The sequence below is a fragment of the Somniosus microcephalus genome, chromosome 31 (assembly GCF_052327205.1).
Source record: "Somniosus microcephalus isolate GS21.2 chromosome 31, FLI_Smic_1.0, whole genome shotgun sequence".
Lineage (NCBI taxonomy): Eukaryota > Metazoa > Chordata > Chondrichthyes > Squaliformes > Somniosidae > Somniosus > Somniosus microcephalus.
Genome location: NC_141017.1, coordinates 17173669 through 17192161, shown reverse-complemented (window position 1 = coordinate 17192161; position 18493 = coordinate 17173669). Strand labels below are relative to the sequence as shown.

Here is an 18493-nt window from a genome sequence, read left to right as displayed (position 1 = left end):
AATCTCTGTACACTCTTTGGTGAGGAGTTGCAGAATTCTGGGGGAGTTTTCCAGATGCTCATAATATCCAGAACGTTACAGTCTAGTTAAACTTATTAAAAGTGCTATCTGGAGGACGGTAACATTTTCAGGTTTTTCCTTTCCTTTAGGGAGAGATAGTCTGGACCTGTAGACCCAATTAAGCATCTTTAGGATTCAGCTACCTCAAACTTTAGTTGAAAGTGAACGTCTGAGGAATACGTCTGATCCGGGGTAGCCCTAAAGGGGCTAGGACTAGTAATTATCTTTTCAGCATGACCCTGAACTTCCTTTCGATTGCCATTTTAATTCTCCGTCCCACTCTGACCTCGCGGTCCTAGGCCTCCTACACTGTACCAATGAAGCTCAATGGAAGCTCAAGGAACAGCACATCACCTTTCGATTAGGTACTTTACAACCTTCAGGACTCCACATTGAGTTCAACAATTTCAGATCATAACCACTGCAGCAGTTGTTGGTGATGATTCTGCCATTCCCATTTACACATCTTCGAGACCCATCTTTTGTTTCTTTACTTGTCCCATTACCATCTCCTTTTGCCTCGCACCATCAGCCCTTTTGTCATTTAAGCTCTCCTGCCCTCCACCCTATCACAGACCTTCCCCTTTGTTCTTTCCTCCCCCCCTCCACACCTTTCCCTGGCTCTGTATTTGCTTAAAACCTGTTACATCTCGAACGTTGTCCAGTTCTGATCAAAGGTCACTGGAAAAATGGACAGCAATGTTAACTCTGGGTCGCTGTCCACATATGATGCCTGACCTGCTGAGTACTTCCGGCATTTTCTTTTTATATTTTGGATTTCCAGCATCCGCAGTTTTTTGCCTTCTTTGGAATTAATTGAGTTCAATATACATTTTTGGCCCAACTTGCTCCCTTACAGTTGTTGCTCCCTGCAACGTGTATTGTTTGGTTCAGGTTGGCAAGCTCAGGAGATTGGTCATTTGGGAGGAGGAGCTTAATGATCTCCAGAGTAAGATTATTACCATTCAGCATTACCATCACCAAATCCCCCACCATCAACATCCTGGGGGTTACCATTTACCAGAAACTGAACTGGACCAGCCACATAAATACTGTGGCAACAAAAGCAGGTCAGAGGCTAGGTATTCTGCAGCAAGTGTCTCACCTCCTGACTCCCCAAAGCCTTTCCACCATCTACAAGGCACAAGTCAGGAGTGTGATGGAATACTCTCCACTTGCCTGGATGAGTGCAGCTCCAACAACACTCAAGAAGCTCGACACCATCCAGGACAAAGCAGCCTGCTTGATTGGCACCCCATCCAACACCTTAAACATTCACTCCCTCCATCACTGGCGCACCGTGGCTGCAGTGTGTACCAACAAAATGCACTGCAGCAACTCGCCAAGGCTCCTTTGGCAGCACCTCCCAAACCCGTGACCTCTACCACCTAGAAGGACAAGGGCAGTAGGCGCATGGGAACCCCACCACCTCCAAGTTCCCCTCCAAGTCACACACCATCCTGACTTAGAAGTATATCGGTCGTTCCTTCATCGTCGCTGGGTCAAGATCCTGGAGCTCCCTCCCTAACAGCACCGTGGGAGCACCTTCACCACACGGACTGCAGCAGTTCAAGAAGGCGGCTCACCACCACCTTCTCAAGGCCAATTAGGGATGGGCAATAAATGCTGGCCTTGCCAGCGACGCCCACATCCCATAAAAATGAATTAAAGAAAAAGTGGAATTGTTCCCCAGCAAGGAGTCAACACTAAGGAGAAATGGGAGAAAGAACTTACAGTTATATCATGCCTTTTCAATCCTCAAGATGTCCCAAAGTGCTTCGCAGCCAATTAATTACTTTTGAAATGCAGTCGGTGTTGTTCTGTAGGCAAACATGGCTGCCAATTTGCACACAGCAAGATCCCACACACAGCAATGAGAAGAATGAGCAGTTCATCCCTTGTTGGTGTAGGTTGCGGGATAAAAATTGGCCAGGACACCGGGGAGAACGTCCCTGCTCTTCTTCGAAATAGTGCCATGGGATTTTTTTTTTTAGGCAACATTTCACGACTTTTGCGTGTCGTCCTTGTGCAGATGCCAATCTACTCTGTATCGTTCCTAACTTTAGTTTATGCGCTGCGGAAGCGAGCACCTTGCATTTCTATAGCGCCTTCCACGACCACCGGACGTCTCAAAGCGCCTTACAGCCAATGAAGTACTTTTAAAGTGGAGTCACTCTTGTAATGTGGGAAATGCAGCAGCCAATTTGTGACTGTTGTAATGTGGGAAATGCAGCAGCCAATTTGCGCACAGCAAGCTCCCACAAACAGCAATGTGATAATGACCAGATATGTTGATTGATAAATATTGGCCCGGACACCAAGGAGAACTCGCCTGCTCTTCTTCAAAATAGTGGCCATGGGATCTTTTACATCCACCTGAGAGAGCAGACGGGGCCTCGGTTTAACGTCTCATCCGAAAGACGGCACCGCTGACAGTGCGGCACTCCCTCAGCACTGCACTGGAGCGTCAGCCTAGCTTTATGTGCTCAAGCCCCTGGAGTGAGACTTGAACCCACAACATTCTGACTCAGAGGCGAGTGTGCTACCGACTGAGCCATGGCTGCTGAGGAGCAGAAGGAAGAGAGGGGAAGAAATAGCAGAGAAAGGACAGCGAGAAAAACGGTTTGCCCAACACTTTTTCTTGAAGAGAGTATCCCTTTAAATGGTAGGCCTTACTGATGTGACTGCAGGTGAGTGAATCTATGAGCTCGGCAGAATGAATTGTAATGATCATATTCCTTTATCACCAGGAATAATACAGTAAAAGAAAACAAGAAATGCTAACCAGAACACTAGTCTCTTGACATCAAGGTAATTGGGAGCTCTCACAGATTCAGAATGCATCACTGCCTGAAACTCTCTGTTTGTTCTGAGACCTCTATATTAGTTCTGACCTTTTTCTCTGCTCTTCTCTGTACTGACTACACACAGCGTTAGAAAATAATTGTCCTAACTGTTCCCAGCAGTTTTCTAAGCCACTTTCTCTTCCGTAAGTGCCTTTGTCCCTTGTCTCTTGGGCACTGATTGTTACCTCCTCAATGAATCACATCGTAAGCATCAGTTCAATCTGATATTGCAAAGCAGACTTGCGTCAATCCAGCATTGTATCGCAACACACATTGGCCATAGTTTTCCGGATGGGAATATGCCTTTGTTGCTGGAGTTACATGCTTGGCGTTGGCTTTGCAACTGCAGGATAAACCCAATCCCTTCCTGGGTCGATAATTTACCTACCTCAACTTTTCGTGAGGACCCCTGTGTTCCATTCCCTCCATGGCCTCGACCCCCCCCTCCCTATCTCTGTAACCTCCTCCAGCCCTACAAGCCTTCGAGAACTACGCGCTTCTCCAATTCTGGCCTCTTGAGCGTCCCCGATTTTCTTCGCCCCTCCACTGGCGGCCGTGCCTTCAGCTGCCTAGGCTCTAAGCTCTGGAATTCCCTCCTTAAACCTCTCCTCCTCTCCAGCTCTCTTTTCTCTTTGAAGATGCTTCTTAAAACCTACCTCTTTGACCAAGCATTTGGTCACCTGTCCTAATATCTCCTTATGTGTCTCGGTGACAATTTCTGTCTGACTATGCTCCTGTGAAGTGTCATGCGATGTCTTACTACTGTGAGCTATGGGGGCGGTTTGTGGTGGATGGACGGTACGTGGCCACCAGATGCAGACAAAGTCTCCCTCTCACTCCAATTCAGGTGAAGGCCACACCCACCTCCAACACACCTGAGGCAAATCTACCCATTAGCTCACGAGTTCAAAAGGCAAACTAGTGCATCCCTTCAGGGCCAGTGCCTGAGGAGAGGGCCAGGGCCTGAGGAGAGGGCCAGGGCCAGGGCCAGGGCCAGGGCCAGGGCCAGGGCCAGGGCAGAGGGCCAGGGCCAGGGCCTGAGGAGAGGGCCAGTGCCAGTGCCAGTGCCAGTGCCAGTGCCAGTGCCAGAGCCAGAGGAGAGGGCCAGTGTCTGAGGAGAAGGCCAGTGCCTGAGGAGAAGGCCAGTGCCTGAGGAGAAGGCCAGGCCAGGCCAGGACAGGGCAGGGCCGGGACTGCTGTTGAGGACCAGCTTACAGCTGCCACAGAGAGGTCTGCTGTTGAACCCAGGTGGAATATTGTTTAGTTCTGAGAGCCGGATGTGATCCCTGGACCGGCTGAGAAAGATCCAGTGGTAAAGTAACCCTAGCTTATTGTTTTTTGGAGAAACCTGATTTAAGGACTGCCTTCCTAACCACCCGGGTGATGATTTTTGTTCTTCATTTTCCTTGTTGAACGTCATATGTTTTTGGTTTTTGCCATACGTGAACCTTTTTTTTCCCCGTTTTCTAAAAATAAAACACAGCTAACTGCTGTTTTTCATTTACCAATCTTGTGACTGTGCTTGTGTCCTCCACCCGCGCATCAACACACCCTTCAGTCTAGGTGGTGGTTGATTACACTACGCAAAAGGCGCTATGCAAATGCAAGTTGTTGTTGTTGGCCAATAGATTATTTGTTACTTGTTCTCCGCAACTGAGCAAAGCTACCTGACATGAATCAACTGAGCGGCCTACGGGTGGCGCTATCCAGGGAGAGTATAAATACTCGGGCATGGGCCCAACTTGCGCAGGACATTATTAACAGGAACTAGTGAAGGGCACAATTAGACCTCCATGTTGTAAAACAGTTGATTAAAGCTTTGTTTAACGCTTAGACCAAGTGCCTAGTAGTTTTCTTACGTCACTGCCTTCCTGTCCAGCCCTGGCTGCCCGAGAAGATGGTGGTGTGGCATTCTTTCTCAGCTGTCGTTGCACAACTGAATAGCTCACTAGGCCGCTTCGGAGAGAGTTAAACACGTAGGGGGAAAAATTCAGTATCGCCCCATTTGGGGCGCCATTATCAGCCGTGCGCAAAGTTTAGCGTCTGTCGCTAATTATCGCCTCCGACGGCAAACTTGGCTTTTGTCGCCCCTGGAGGTGATTGGAGCGCTAAATCAGGCGCTTCACACCTGTCTTAAGGCGCAAAGGCCGAGCAGCGAGGCGCTACCTCAGAGCGCTGGCGAAGCAAGGAAGGGCAAATCAAAATGAACCTGCAAAGTGCTGCTCAGTACTCAAAACTCCTTCACACAGCGTTGAATCTCTCCAGAAGTCTCTCTCTCTCTCTCTCTCTCTCAGAATGCGTGGTGCACAAATGTCACCGACAAAAAAAGGCAGGAAGCGGTCGCCTTTAAATAGCGCTCCCCCAGTCCCTTTCTCACTGCAAAATGCTCCCCTCAACCTGTCATTGCTAGCGGCAGGTGGTAAGACAGGGGGCGCCACTCAATATCCGGTCCGGGGCACTACCGGGGCGTTGCGCACACGACTGACGTCATGATCTGCTGGCGCAGGAGATCGTGGTGGTAGTGTTTAGCGCCGCCGCAAAATATCTGGTTAATTTCGGGAGCGGCGCAAATATCGCCACGCCCGGGCGCTAGTTGCTTTGCGCCCCTTTAGCGCCCTCTTAAGGCGCTAATGGGAGGCACAAACAACTGAATTTTTCCCCCCGTAGTGAGGGACGATTGCCAAATGTAGACCAGATCCCGGGGAGTGCTTGGTAGGTTCCCTTTGCTTGAAGGCTATTGGTGAACCAGCTGGGTTTTCATAACAATTTAGTATCTTTCATAACCGTTTTTTTATGGTGCCAGCCATCGCTCCCGCTAAGCTACGTGGCCACGCAGCTGCCTGGAGTTCCCGCGCAGGCCGGTCACCGGCTTTTCAAGGGGAGATTTCGCGCATTTGAATGGTCCGCATCGCCCGTTAAAGGGACCGCGCACCCAAAAACAATTAAGGGGAACATTGGTGCCAGCCCACCAATGATCAAATTTACTGAATTCAATTTGTACTCATGAGCACGAGTCCAATACCACAACTACTAAAATACAGGACCTAAGAGAGACTTGGTCGTCCATCTCCAGGGTGTGGTAACTCTAAAGTACTCGGGATAGGGTTAGGACAGGGTTAGGGAAAGGGTGGGGTTAGGACTGGGGTTAGGGTTAAGATTAGGGATATTGTTTGGATTAGGGTTCGTATTAGGATTACATTTAGGGTTAGGGATAGGTTTATGATTAGGGATAGGGTTAGGGTTAGGGTTAAATTTAGATTTAAGGTTAGATTTTGATTTAAGGTTAGGGCATTCCAGGTTCCTGCTCCTGATGGCTATCCACTGACCCCTCCTGGAAGGTGTGTGTACCTGGATTTGACTGCAATGACTCCACACAGATGAAGAGCCTGTTGAAACCCACTGTCATAAGAACATAAGAAATAGGAGCAGGAGTAGGCCACTCAGCCCCTCGAGCCTGCTCCGTCATTCAATAAGATCATGGCTGATCTTGGGCTCAAAGCCACTTCCCTGCCTGCTCCCCATAACCCTTCACTCCCTTATCTTGCAAAAATCTGTCTATCTCCACCTTAAATGTATTTAATGACCCAGCTTCCACAGTTCTCTGAGGCAGAGAATTCCACAGATCTACGACCCTCTGAGAGAAGAAATTCCTCCTCATCTCAGTTCAAGCTGATACATGAAGACTAGCCACTTGAGCGAGAGTCTGGAGCACATCTGGTGCCCGTGGTACCAAGCCCCAGCAGAGAGTCAATGCCTATCAGAGGGAAGATCAGTGGAGAGAAAACTGACAAGACAAAAAAAAGGAGCATTTATCATAGAATTTTATCATAAAATTGTAGAGCACAGAAGGAGGCCATTCGGCCAATTGAGTCTGCACCAGCCCTTTCGAATGATTAGTAGAGTCCCTCCAGGTAGGCCTCAGAGTGGCGAGAGCGGCGGACCTGCGGGAGACTCGGCGGCGGTGATTTAAAAGCGCGGCAGAGACCAGGTAGGCCTCAGAGCGGCGAGAGCGGCGGACCTGCGGGAGACGCGGCGGCGGTGATTTAAAAGCGCGGCAGAGACCAGGTAGGTTTACTAATCTCCAGGCTCAGAGGGAGGGAGAGAAGTAAAAAGTAATCGAAGTGTGACGTCACCAGAAAGCAGGTAAGTGATTGGTTGGTGGGTATTTCTCTCTTTTTAAACTTTAACTCTGTGGTTTGTAGTTTGTAAGGTCCCTGTGGTGTAGCGGGGACTGTTGCTAAACCAGGGCCCTTAAATATACCATTTAACTGTAGTGTAATTGGTGGGATTGATTTGATTTAATTTAATTTCAATTAATTAAAGGGTAAGTCATGGCTGGACAGCCCGGCCCCATGGTATGCTCCTCCTGCACTATATGGGAACTCAGGGACACTTCCTGTGTCCCTGACAACTATGTGTGCAGGAAGTGCGTCCAGCTGCAGCTACTGGCAGACCGCATTGTGGCACTGGAGCTGCGATTGGATACATACTGGACCATTCACGATGCTGAGGACGTCATGGATATCATGTTTAAGCAGTTGGTCACACCGCAGGCAAAGGTTGGACAGGCAGAAAGTGAAGGGGTGACCAACAGACAGAGTAGTAGGTGCAGGCAGGTAGTGCAGGGGTCCCCTGTGGACATCCCCCTCTCAAACAGATATACCACGTCCAATACTGTTGGGGGGATGGCTTATCAGAGGAAGGCAGCAGCAGCCAACTTCCTGGCACCAGGGGTGGCTCTGCTCTACAGGACGGGAGGAAAAAGAGGGGTAGAGCTATAGTAATAGGGGATTCTATTGTAAGGGGAATAGATAGGCATTTCTGCGGCCGCAAACGAGACTCCAGGATGGTGTGTTGCCTCCCTGGTGCAAGGGTCAAGGATGTCTCAGAGTGGCTGCAGAACATTTTGGAAGGAGAGGGTGAACAGCCAGTTGTCGTGGTGCATATAGGTACCAATGATATAGGTAAAAAGCAGGATGAGGTCCTAAAAGCTGAATATAGGGAGTTAGGAGGTAAATTAAAAAATAGGACCTCAAAGTTAGTAATCTCAGGATTGCTACCAGTGCCACGTGCTAGTCAGAGTAGAAATAGAAGGATATTTCAGATGAATACATGGCTAGAGGAATGGTGCAAGGGGGAGGGATTCAAATTCCTGGGACATTGGAACCGGTTATGGGGGAGGTGGAACCAGTTCAAACCGGACGGTTTGCACCTGGGCAGGGCTGGGACCGATGTCCTAGGGGGAGTGTTTGCTAGTGCTCTGGGGGAGGGTTTAAACTAAAATGGCAGGGGGTTGGGAACCTGAGCAGGGAGACAGAGGAAAGGGAAACAAGGATAAAAGCGAAAGGTAGGAAGGAGAAAAACAAAAGTGGCAGTCAGAGAAATCAACGGTTTAAATCACACCTGGCCACAGTAAATAATAATTCTAATAGGTCTAAGAGCGTTAAAAAAACAAGCCTGAAGGCTTTGTGTCTTAATGTGAGGAGCATTCATAATAAGGTGGATGAATTAGCTGCGCAAAGAGAGGTAAACGAATATGATTTGATTGGGATTACAGAAACATGGCTCCAGGGTGGCCAAGGCTGGGAACTCAACATCCAGGGGTATTCAATATTCAGGAAAGATAGGCAAAAAGGAAAGGGAGGTGGGGTAGCATTGCTGGTTAAAGAAGGGATTAACACAGTTGTAAGGAAGGATATTTGCTCTGATGATGTGGAATCTGTATGGGTCGAAATGAGAAACCAAGGGGCAGAAAATGTTAGTGGGAGTGGTATATAGACCTCCAAACAGTAATGCGGAGGTTGGGGATGGCATTAAAAGGGAAATTAGAGAAGCGTGCAATAAGGGCACAGCAGTCATCATATAGTTTGGGCTAACCAAATTAGTAACAATACTGTGGAGGAGGAATTCCTGGAGTGTTTACGGGATGGTTTCCTGGACCAATATGTCGAGGAACCAACCAGAGATCAGGTCATCTTAGACTGGGTATTATGTAACGAGAAAGGATTAATTAGCAATCTTGCTGTACGAGGCCCCTTGGGTCGGAGCGATCATAATATGTTAGAATTCTTCATTAAGCTGGGGAATGAAGTACTTGACTCAGAGACTAGGGTCCTGAATTTAAATAAAGGAAACTACGATGGTCTGAGGCGCGAGTTTGGTAGGATTGATTGGGGAATGTCACTCAAAGGGTTGATGGTGGATAGGCAATGGCAAATATTCAAAGACCACATGGATGAACTACAGAATTTGTTCATCCCAGTTTGGCATGAAAATAAAACAAAAAAGGTGACTCAACCGTGGCTAACAAGGGAAATTAGGGATAGCATAAGATCCAAGGAGAGGACATATAAATTGGCCAGAAAAAGCAGTAAACCTGAGGATTGGGAGCAGTTTAGTATTCAACAAAGGAGGACAGAGGGATTAATTCAGAAGGGGAAAATAGAATACGAGAGTAAGCTTGCAGGGAACATAAAAACTGACTGTAAAAGCTTTTATAGATATGTGAAGAGAAAAAGATTGATGAAGTCAAGCGTAGGTCCCTTGCAGTCGGGGAACTTAGGGTCTGATGAAAGGGAGGAACTAAAAGAAATCAGTATCTGTAGGGAAATGGTGTTAGGGAAATTGATGGGATTGAAGGCCGATAAATCCCCAGGGCCAGATAATCTACATCCTAGGGTACTTAAGGAAGTGGCCCTAGAAATAGTAGATGCATTGCTGATCATCTTCCAACATTCGATGGAATCTGGAACAGTACACATGGATTGGAGGGTAGCTAATGTTACCCCACTATTCAAAAAAGGTGGTAGAGAGAAAACGGGGAATTACAGACCGGTAAGCCTGACATCGGCAGTGGGGAAAATGCTAGAGTCCATTATAAAAGATGTAATAGCAGAGCACTTGGAAAACAGTGACAGGATTGGACAAAGTCAACTTGGATTTACAAAAGGTAAATCGTGCTTGACTATTCTACTGGAATTTTTTGAGGATGTAACTGGTAAAATAGATAAGGGAGATCCAGTGGATGTGATGTATTTGGACTTTCAGAAGGCTTTCGATAAGGTACCGCATAAGAGATTAGCGTGTAAAGTTAAGGCACATGGGATTGGGGGCAAGGTATTGACTTGGATAGAGAACTGGTTGGCAGACAGAAAGGAAAGAGTTGGAATAAACGGGTCTTTTTCCGAGTGGCAGGCAGTGATTAGTGGGGTACCGCAGGGACCGGTCCTTGGACCCCAGCTATTCACAATATATATTAATGATCTAGACAAGGGAACTAGATGTAATATCTCCAAATTTGCAGATGACACAAAGCTGGGTGGGCGTGTGTGCTGTGAGGAGGATGCCGAGAAACTGCAGGATGATTTGGACAGGTTGGGTGATTGGGCAGAAGCATGGCAGATGCAATAAAACGTGGATAAATGTGAGGTTATCCACTTTGGTGGCAAAAACAGGAAGGCAGATTATTATCTGAATGGCAATAGATTGGGAGAAGGGGAAGTGCAACGAGACCTGGGTGTCCTTGTGCACCAGTCGCTGAAGGTAAGCATGCAGGTGCAGCAGGCGGTTAAGAAGGCAAATGGTATGTTGGCCTTCGTAGTGAGAGGGTTTGAGTACAGCAACAAGGATGTCTTGCTGCAGCTGTACAGGGCCTTGGTGAGACCACATCTTGAGTATTGTGTGCAGATTTGGTTGCCTTATCTGAGGAAGGATGTTCTTGCCATGGAAGGAGTTCAGCGAAGATTCACCAGGCTGATACCTGGGATGGCAGGAATGACGTATGAGGAGAGATTGGGTCGATTGGGCTTATATTTGCTGGAGTTTAGAAGAATGAGAGGGGATCTCATTGAAACTTACAAAATTCTGACAGGACTCGACAGACTAGATGCAGGAAGGATGTTCCCGATGGTCGGGGAGTCCAGAATCAGGGGTCACAGTCTAAGGATAAGGGGTAAGCCATTTAGGACAGAAATGAGAAGGAATTTCTTCACCCAGAGAGTGGTGAACCTGTTGAATTCTCTACCACAGAAGGCAGTAGAGGCCAATTCATTAAATATATTCAAGAAGGAGTTAGATATATTTCTTAAGGCTAAATGGATCAAGGGGTATGGGGAGAAAGCAGGGACAGGGTACTGAATTTGGATGATCAGCCATGATCGCATTGAATGGCGGAACAGGCTCAAGGGGCCGAATGGCCTACTCCTGCTCCTATCTTCTATGTTTCTATGTTATCCGGATGCCTTTCTTAAAAAAAAAATTGAAACTGTTATCGTACAAAAGAAAACACTGCCATTGTCACATCTCTGAGTTAATCATTTTTCTCTTCAAAATATCCGACCGTCTATTGCCAGGGGCACTGTAGCTGCCATGACTGACAGTTCTTTCTCGGCCGAGCTCCAGTCCATTGATGGTCTTTTTGTGGTCGAGACTTCAGTCCCTGCTCTTGTGAGCTTTGATACAAAAATGGCAAGTGGCCTTGTCCAGAGGGACAAAAGTACCTTTCAGGTCGAGCAGGGAGAAGTGAATTGGAGAGACTGGGGCAAGAGGAGAGACTGGGGCAAGAGGAGAGACTGGGGCAAGAGGAGAGACTGGGGCAAGAGGAGAGACTGGGGCAAGAGGAGAGACTGGGGCAAGAGGAGAGAATGGGGCAAGAGGAGAGACTGGGGCAAGAGGAGGAGAGCCCGGGGCAAGAGGAGAGCCCGGGGCAAGAGGAGAGCCCGGGGCAAGAGGAGAGCCCGGGGCAAGAGGAGAGCCCGGGGCAAGAGGAGAGACTGGGGCAAGAGGAGAGACTGGGGCAAGAGGAGAGCCCGGGGCAAGAGGAGAGCCCGGGGCAAGAGGAGAGACTGGGGCAAGAGGAGAGACTGGGGCAAGAGGAGAGACTGGGGCAAGAGGAGAGTCCGGGGCAAGAGGAGAGCCCGGGGCAAGAGGAGAGCCCGGGGCAAGAGGAGAGTCCGGGGCAAGAGGAGAGCCCGGGGCAAGAGGAGAGACTGGGGCAAGAGGAGAGCCCGGGGCAAGAGGACAGCCCGGGGCAAGAGGAGAGACTGGGGCAAGAGGAGGAGAGCCCGGGGCAAGAGGAGAGACTGGGGCAAGAGGAGGAGAGCCCGGGGCAAGAGGAGCGACTGGGGCAAGAGGAGGAGAGCCCGGGGCAAGAGGAGAGACTGGGGCAAGAGGAGAACCCGGGGCAAGAGGAGAACCCGGGGCAAGAGGAGAGCCCGGGGCAAGAGGAGCGACTGGAGCAAGAGGAGAGACTGGGGCAAGAGGAGAGACTGGGGCAAGAGGAGAACCCGGGGCAAGAGGAGAGACTGGGGCAAGAGGAACGACTGGGGCAAGGGGAGAGACTGGGGCAAGAGGAGAGCCCGGGGCAAGAGGAGAGCCCGGGGCAAGAGGAGAGACCGGGGCAAGAGGAGAGACCGGGGCAAGAGGAGAGACCGGGGCAAGAGGAGAGACCGGGGCAAGAGGAGAGACTGGGGCAAGAGGAGAGACTGGGGCAAGAGGAGAACCCGGGGCAAGAGGAGAGACTGGGGCAAGAGGAGAGACTGGGGCAAGAGGAGAGACCGGGGCAAGAGGAGAGCCCGGGGCAAGAGGAGTGACTGGGGCAAGAGGAGAACCCGGGGCAAGAGGTGAGCCCGGGGCAAGAGGAGAGCCCGGGGCAAGAGCAGAACCCGGGGCAAGAGGAGAGACTGGGGCAAGAGGAGAGACTGGGGCAAGAGGAGAGACTGGGGCAAGAGGAGAGACTGGGGCAAGAGGAGAGACTGCGGCAAGAGGAGAGCCCGGGGCAAGCGGAGAGCCCGGGGCAAGAGGAGAGCCCGGGGCAAGAGGAGAGCCCGGGGCAAGAGGAGAGACTGGGGCAAGAGGAGAGACCGGGGCAAGAGGAGAGACCGGGGCAAGAGGAGAGACCGGGGCAAGAGGAGAGCCCGGGGCAAGAGGAGAACCCGGGGCAAGAGGAGAGACTGGGGAAGAGGAGAGACCGGGGCAAGAGGAGAACCCGGGGCAAGAGGAGAGCCCGGGGTAAGAGGAGAACCCGGGGCAAGAGGAGAACCCGGGGCAAGAGGAGAGACCGGGGCAAGAGGAGAAACTGGGGCAAGAGGAGCGACTGGGGCAAGAGGAGAGATTGGGGCAAGAGGAGAGACTGGGGCAAGAGGAGGAGAGCCCGGGGCAAGAGGAGAGACTGGGGCAAGAGGAGAGACCGGGGCAAGAGGAGAGACTGGGGCAAGAGGAGAGCCCGGGGCAAGAGGAGAGACCGGGGCAAGAGGAGAGACCGGGGCAAGAGGAGAGACCGGGGTAAGAGCAGAGCCCGGGGCAAGAGGAGAGACCGGGGCAAGAGGAGAGACCGGGGCAAGAGGAGAGCCCGGGGCAAGAGGAGAACCCGGGGCAAGAGGAGAACCCGGGGCAAGAGGAGAACCCGGGGCAAGAGGAGAGCCCGGGGCAAGAGGAGAGCCCGGGGCAAGAGGAGAGCCCGGGGCAAGAGGAGAGCCCGGGGCAAGAGGAGAGCCTGGGGCAAGAGGAGAAACTGGGGCAAGAGGAGAGACTGGGGCAAGACGAGTGACTGGGGCAAGAGGAGAGACTGGGGCAAGAGGAGAGACTGGGGCAAGAGGAGAGACTGGGGCAAGAGGAGAGACTGGGGCAAGAGGAGAGACTGGGGCAAGAGGAGAGACTGGGGCAAGAGGAGAGACTGGGGCAAGAGGAGGAGAGCCCGGGGCAAGAGGAGAGACTGGGGCAAGAGGAGAGACTGGGGCAAGAGGAGAGACCGGGGCAAGAGGAGAGACTGTGGCAAGAGGAGAGCCCGGGGCAAAAGGAGAGACTGGGGCAGGAGGAGAACCCGGGGCAAGAGGAGAGACTGGGGCAAGAGGAGAACCTGGGGCAAGAGGAGAGCCCGGGGCAAGAGGAGCGACTGGGGCAAGAGGAGAGACTGGGGCAAGAGGAGAGACTGGGCAAGAGGAGAGACTGGGCAAGAGGAGAGACTGGGGCAAGAGGAGAGACTGGGGCAAGAGGAGGAGAGCCCGGGGCAAGAGGAGCAACTGGGGCAAGAGGAGGAGAGCCCGGGGCAAGAGGAGAGACTGGGGCAAGAGGAGAACCCGGGGCAAGAGGAGAGACTGCGGCAAGAGGAGAACCCGGGGCAAGAGGAGAGCCTGGGGCAAGAGGAGAGACTGGGGCAAGAGGAGAACCCGGGGCAAGAGGAGAGCCCGGGGCAAGCGGAGCGACTGGGGCAAGAGGAGAGACTGGGGCAAGAGGAGAGGCTGGGGCAAGAGGAGAGACTGGGGCAAGAGGAGAGACTGGGGCAAGAGGAGAGACTGGGGCAAGAGGAGAGACTGGGGCAAGAGGAGAGACTGGGGCAAGAGGAGAGCCCGGGGCAAGAGGAGAGACTGGGGCAAGAGGAGAGCCCGGGGCAAGAGGAGAGACTGGGGCAAGAGGAGAGCCCGGGGCAAGAGGAGAGACTGGGGCAAGAGGAGAGCCCGGGGCAAGAGGAGAGCCCGGGGCAAGAGGAGAGCCCGGGGCAAGCGGAGAGACTGGGGCAAGAGGAGAGACTGGGGCAAGAGGAGAGACCGGGGCAAGAGGAGGAGAGCCCGGGGCAAGAGGAGAGACTGGGGCAAGAGGAGAGACTGGGGCAAGAGGAGAACCCGGGGCAAGAGGAGAACCCGGGGCAAGAGGAGAGACCGGGGCAAGAGGAGAGCCCGGGGCAAGAGGAGAGCCCGGGGCAAGAGGAGAGCCCGGGGCAAGAGGAGAGCCCGGGGCAAGAGGAGAGACTGGGGCAAGAGGAGAGACTGGGGCAAGAGGAGAACCCGGGGCAAGAGGAGAGCCCGGGGCAAGAGGAGAGCCCGGGGCAAGAGGAGAGACTGGGGCAAGAGGTGAGCCCGGGGTAAGAGGAGAACCCAGGGCAAGAGGAGAGACCGGGGCAAGAGGAGAACCCGGGGCAAGAGGAGAACCCGGGGCAAGAGGAGAACCCGGGGCAAGAGGAGAGACCGGGGCAAGAGGAGAGACCGGGGCAAGAGGAGAGACCGGGGCAAGAGGAGAGACCGGGGCAAGAGGAGAGACCGGGGCAAGAGGAGAGACTGGGGCAAGAGGAGAGACTGGGGCAAGAGGAGAACCCGGGGCAAGAGGAGAGCCCGGGGCAAGAGGAGAGCCCGGGGCAAGAGGAGAGACTGGGGCAAGAGGTGAGCCCGGGGTAAGAGGAGAACCCAGGGCAAGAGGAGAGACTGGGGCAAGAGGAGAACCCGGGGCAAGAGGAGAGACCGGGGCAAGAGGAGAGACCGGGGCAAGAGGAGAGACCGGGGCAAGAGGAGAGCCCGGGGCAAGAGGAGAGCCCGGGGCAAGAGGAGAGACTGGGGCAAGAGGAGAGACTGGGGCAAGAGGTGAGCCCAGGGCAAGAGGAGAGACCGGGGCAAGAGGAGAGACTGGGGCAAGAGGAGAACCCGGGGCAAGAGGAGAGACTGGGGCAAGAGGAGAGACTGGGGCAAGAGGTGAGCCCGTGGCAAGAGGAGAGACTGGGGCAAGAGGAGAGCCCGGGGCAAGAGGAGAGACTGGGGCAAGAGGAGAGACTGGGGCAAGAGGAGAGACTGGGGCAAGAGGAGAACCCGGGGCAAGAGGAGAACCCGGGGCAAGAGGAGAGCCCGGGGCAAGAGGAGAACCCGGGGCAAGAGGAGAGACTGGGGCAAGAGGAGAGACTGGGGCAAGAGGTGAGCCCGGGGCAAGAGGAGAGACTGGGGCAAGAGGAGAGACCCGGGCAAGGGGAGAGACTGGGGCAAGGGGAGAACCTGTCTAAAGATGCACCAGATAAAAGTGGCATCTGCAACTTGGCTTCTGTCTTTTCCTCCGTGACAATTTTTTCTCAAGCACCAACTAGGGTCAGATCGTAATTCATCAGAAAAATTATTGGAGGCAGCCGTTTGCAAGATAAACGTTCCTGAGAGAGAATGTACTTCACAGTTTATGTCACAGGCGAGAATAGCAGCACAATTGACAAGCATCTTCACCAGTCTAATCTTAGCTTTAATTTCTTTTTACTTTTGCATTGGACACACATAATGCTCAACCAAGAATTTTCTTTCTAATTCCATTTTACAGATAGTGACACGAATGTGTCCTCCCATTGTGTGCTCAACTATGACACAACGTGACGGTCCAGTAGGAAACAATATATTTTGGTTAGGGTCGGGGCTAAGCTCAGGATTAGGGTAAAGTTTAAGGTTAGGGTAAATTCTAGACTTTATTGTGGCAACCAACGTTGCCCCTAATTTTTTTTTCTGAGTGCACGGTCCCTGTAACGGGCTGCGCGGCCCGTTCAAAATGTCACGCACGCGCGGAATCCTCCATTCAGAAGCCGGCACGTGGCCTGCGTGGGACCTCACTACGGTGCAGGGTTCAAATACAGGACTTGAGTAAAAAATTGCAAAGTTAGGAGAAAGGCATCTAGCAGAAGAACATAAGAATTAGGAGCGGGAGTCGGCCATTCGGCCCCTGGAGCCTGCTCCGCCATTCAATAAGATCATGGCTGATCATCGACCTCAACTCCACTTTCCCACCTGATCTCCATATCCCCTGATTCCCCTAGAGTGCAAAAATCTATCGATCTCAGCCTTGAATATACTCAAGGACTCAGCATCCACAGCCCTCTGGGGCAGTGAATTCCAAAGATACACAACCCTCTGAGTTAAGAAATTCCTCCTCATCTCAGTCTTAAATGGCCGACCCCTTATCCTGAGACTATGCCCCCTCGTTCTAGACACTCCAGCCAGGGGAAACATTCTCTCAGCATCTACCCTGTTAGTCCCCTTCAGAATCTGGTATGTTTCGATGAGAGCACCTCTCATTCTTCTAAACTCCAGAGAGTATCGGCCCAACCTACTCAATCTCTCATCATAGCACAGCCCTCTCACCCCAGGATTCAATCTAGTGCACCTTTGTTACATCGCCTCCAAGGCAAGTATATCCTTCCTTAGATAAGGAGACCAGAGAAGATCGAGGGGTAGTAGTTACCGAAAAAATTACTAGGAGGGATCATTGAAGCTGACAATTCAAATGGTTGAACGGACAATTGAATGTGTTTTTGGACAGAGAATGCATTGAGGGCTCTGGTTAGAAATTGGGTCGATGGGGTTGATGTCTGTCTTATAATACAGTGGTGATTTACCCTTCCTATCATGTAGGAGAACAGCATTTAATTTCCTGACAAGAAGATTATTTTTGGATATGGAAAGAAAGAACTTGCATTTATATAGCGCCTTTCACAATCGCAGGACGCCCCAAACTGCATCACAGCCAATGAAGTACTTTTGAAGTGTAGTCACTGTTGTAATGTCGGAAAAGGTAGCAACAAATTTTTGCACAGCAAGCTCCCACAAACAGCAAGAAGATGAATGATCAGTTAATCTGTTGTGGTGCTGTTGGTCAAACAATCCCTCTCTTCTGTACTTAGCTTGTGAACTCACAATCTATCAAAAAGGGGTGGGCTTATTGGGCCAAATGGCCTTTTCCGAAGGAATTTTATTTTCTTAATAAATAGAGGAGCAGAAAAAGCTGTCCGTGCAGTACTTACCCTGGTGAGGTGCTGGTTGTATAACTTCAGATGCCAGAGCAGGTGAAGAAATGTGAAGCCATTGATTTCCCAGTGTGGCTCAGTGGGCGGCACCCTCACCTCTGAGTCATTAAAGGTTGTGGGTTCAAGTCCCACTCCAGAGACTTGACTGCAAAAACCTAGGCTGACACTCCAGTGCAGTGCTGAGGGAGCGCTGCTCTGTCGGAGACGCCGTCTTTCGGATGAAACATTAAACCGAGGTGGATGTAAACAATCCCATGGCACTATTTCAAAGGAGGGCAGGGGGGTTCTCCCCGGTGTCCTGGCCCATAGTTATCCCTCAATCAGCATCACTAAAACAGATTATCTGGTCATTATCACAATGTTTGTGGGAGCTTGTTGTGCACAAATTGGCTGCCGCGTTCCCTACATTACAAGAGTGACTACACTTCAAAAGTACTTCATTGGCTGTAAAGAGTTTTGGAACGTCCTGAGGTGGTGAAAGGCACTATAGAAATGCAAGTCTTATTTCTCTTTTGATTATATTGTGCAACGAACCGAAAGAAGGGACATTGCACATGACATTATACTCAACACCTGGAGACCCATGGTGACCTGTATTCAGGTTCCTTTTGTATCTATATATATAAAACAGTATGGCCTAGAAATTCAGTGGCCTGCGCCACCAGTTTGCGCCCAAAGAGGGCTTTTGCGCCACTGTGCAAACCTACCGCGATATTTAGCGGGGCGCTACTGGCGGCATTAGCCTGTAGCGCTGCGCCGCCACCGATGACGTCATCGGTGTGCGCAGCGCCCCGCTATCGCCCCGCTGGCCATATTTGGTCGCTGCCGCCTCCTCCGCGCCGGCCGCAAACAGCGACCGGTACACGGGGCCTACCTGTGCCGGTAGTGGGGCGAGTTAAGGTGGAGGTGCGGCCGGCCGCTTTTTCGGCGGCCGCCTGCCCGCACCTCCGTCCCCGGCCTCCTACACCTCCCCCCCCCGCGGCATTGCCGGCTGTTTCCAGAGAGCCCGGCACTTCTCCTTGGTGCCGGGCTCATTTGCCGGCACTCGCGA

At 51.8% G+C, this 18493-nt stretch overlaps 1 non-coding gene across 1 annotated transcript; it reads right to left on the bottom strand.

The window, feature by feature from the left end:
* Positions 1-2046: 2046 nt before the first annotated feature.
* LOC147097602 (U6 spliceosomal RNA) lies at positions 2047-2150 on the bottom strand. Its single transcript, XR_015074340.1, has one exon. It is a non-coding gene; the product is annotated as a U6 spliceosomal RNA (small nuclear RNA).
* Between the last annotated feature and the right edge of the window lie 16343 nt (positions 2151-18493).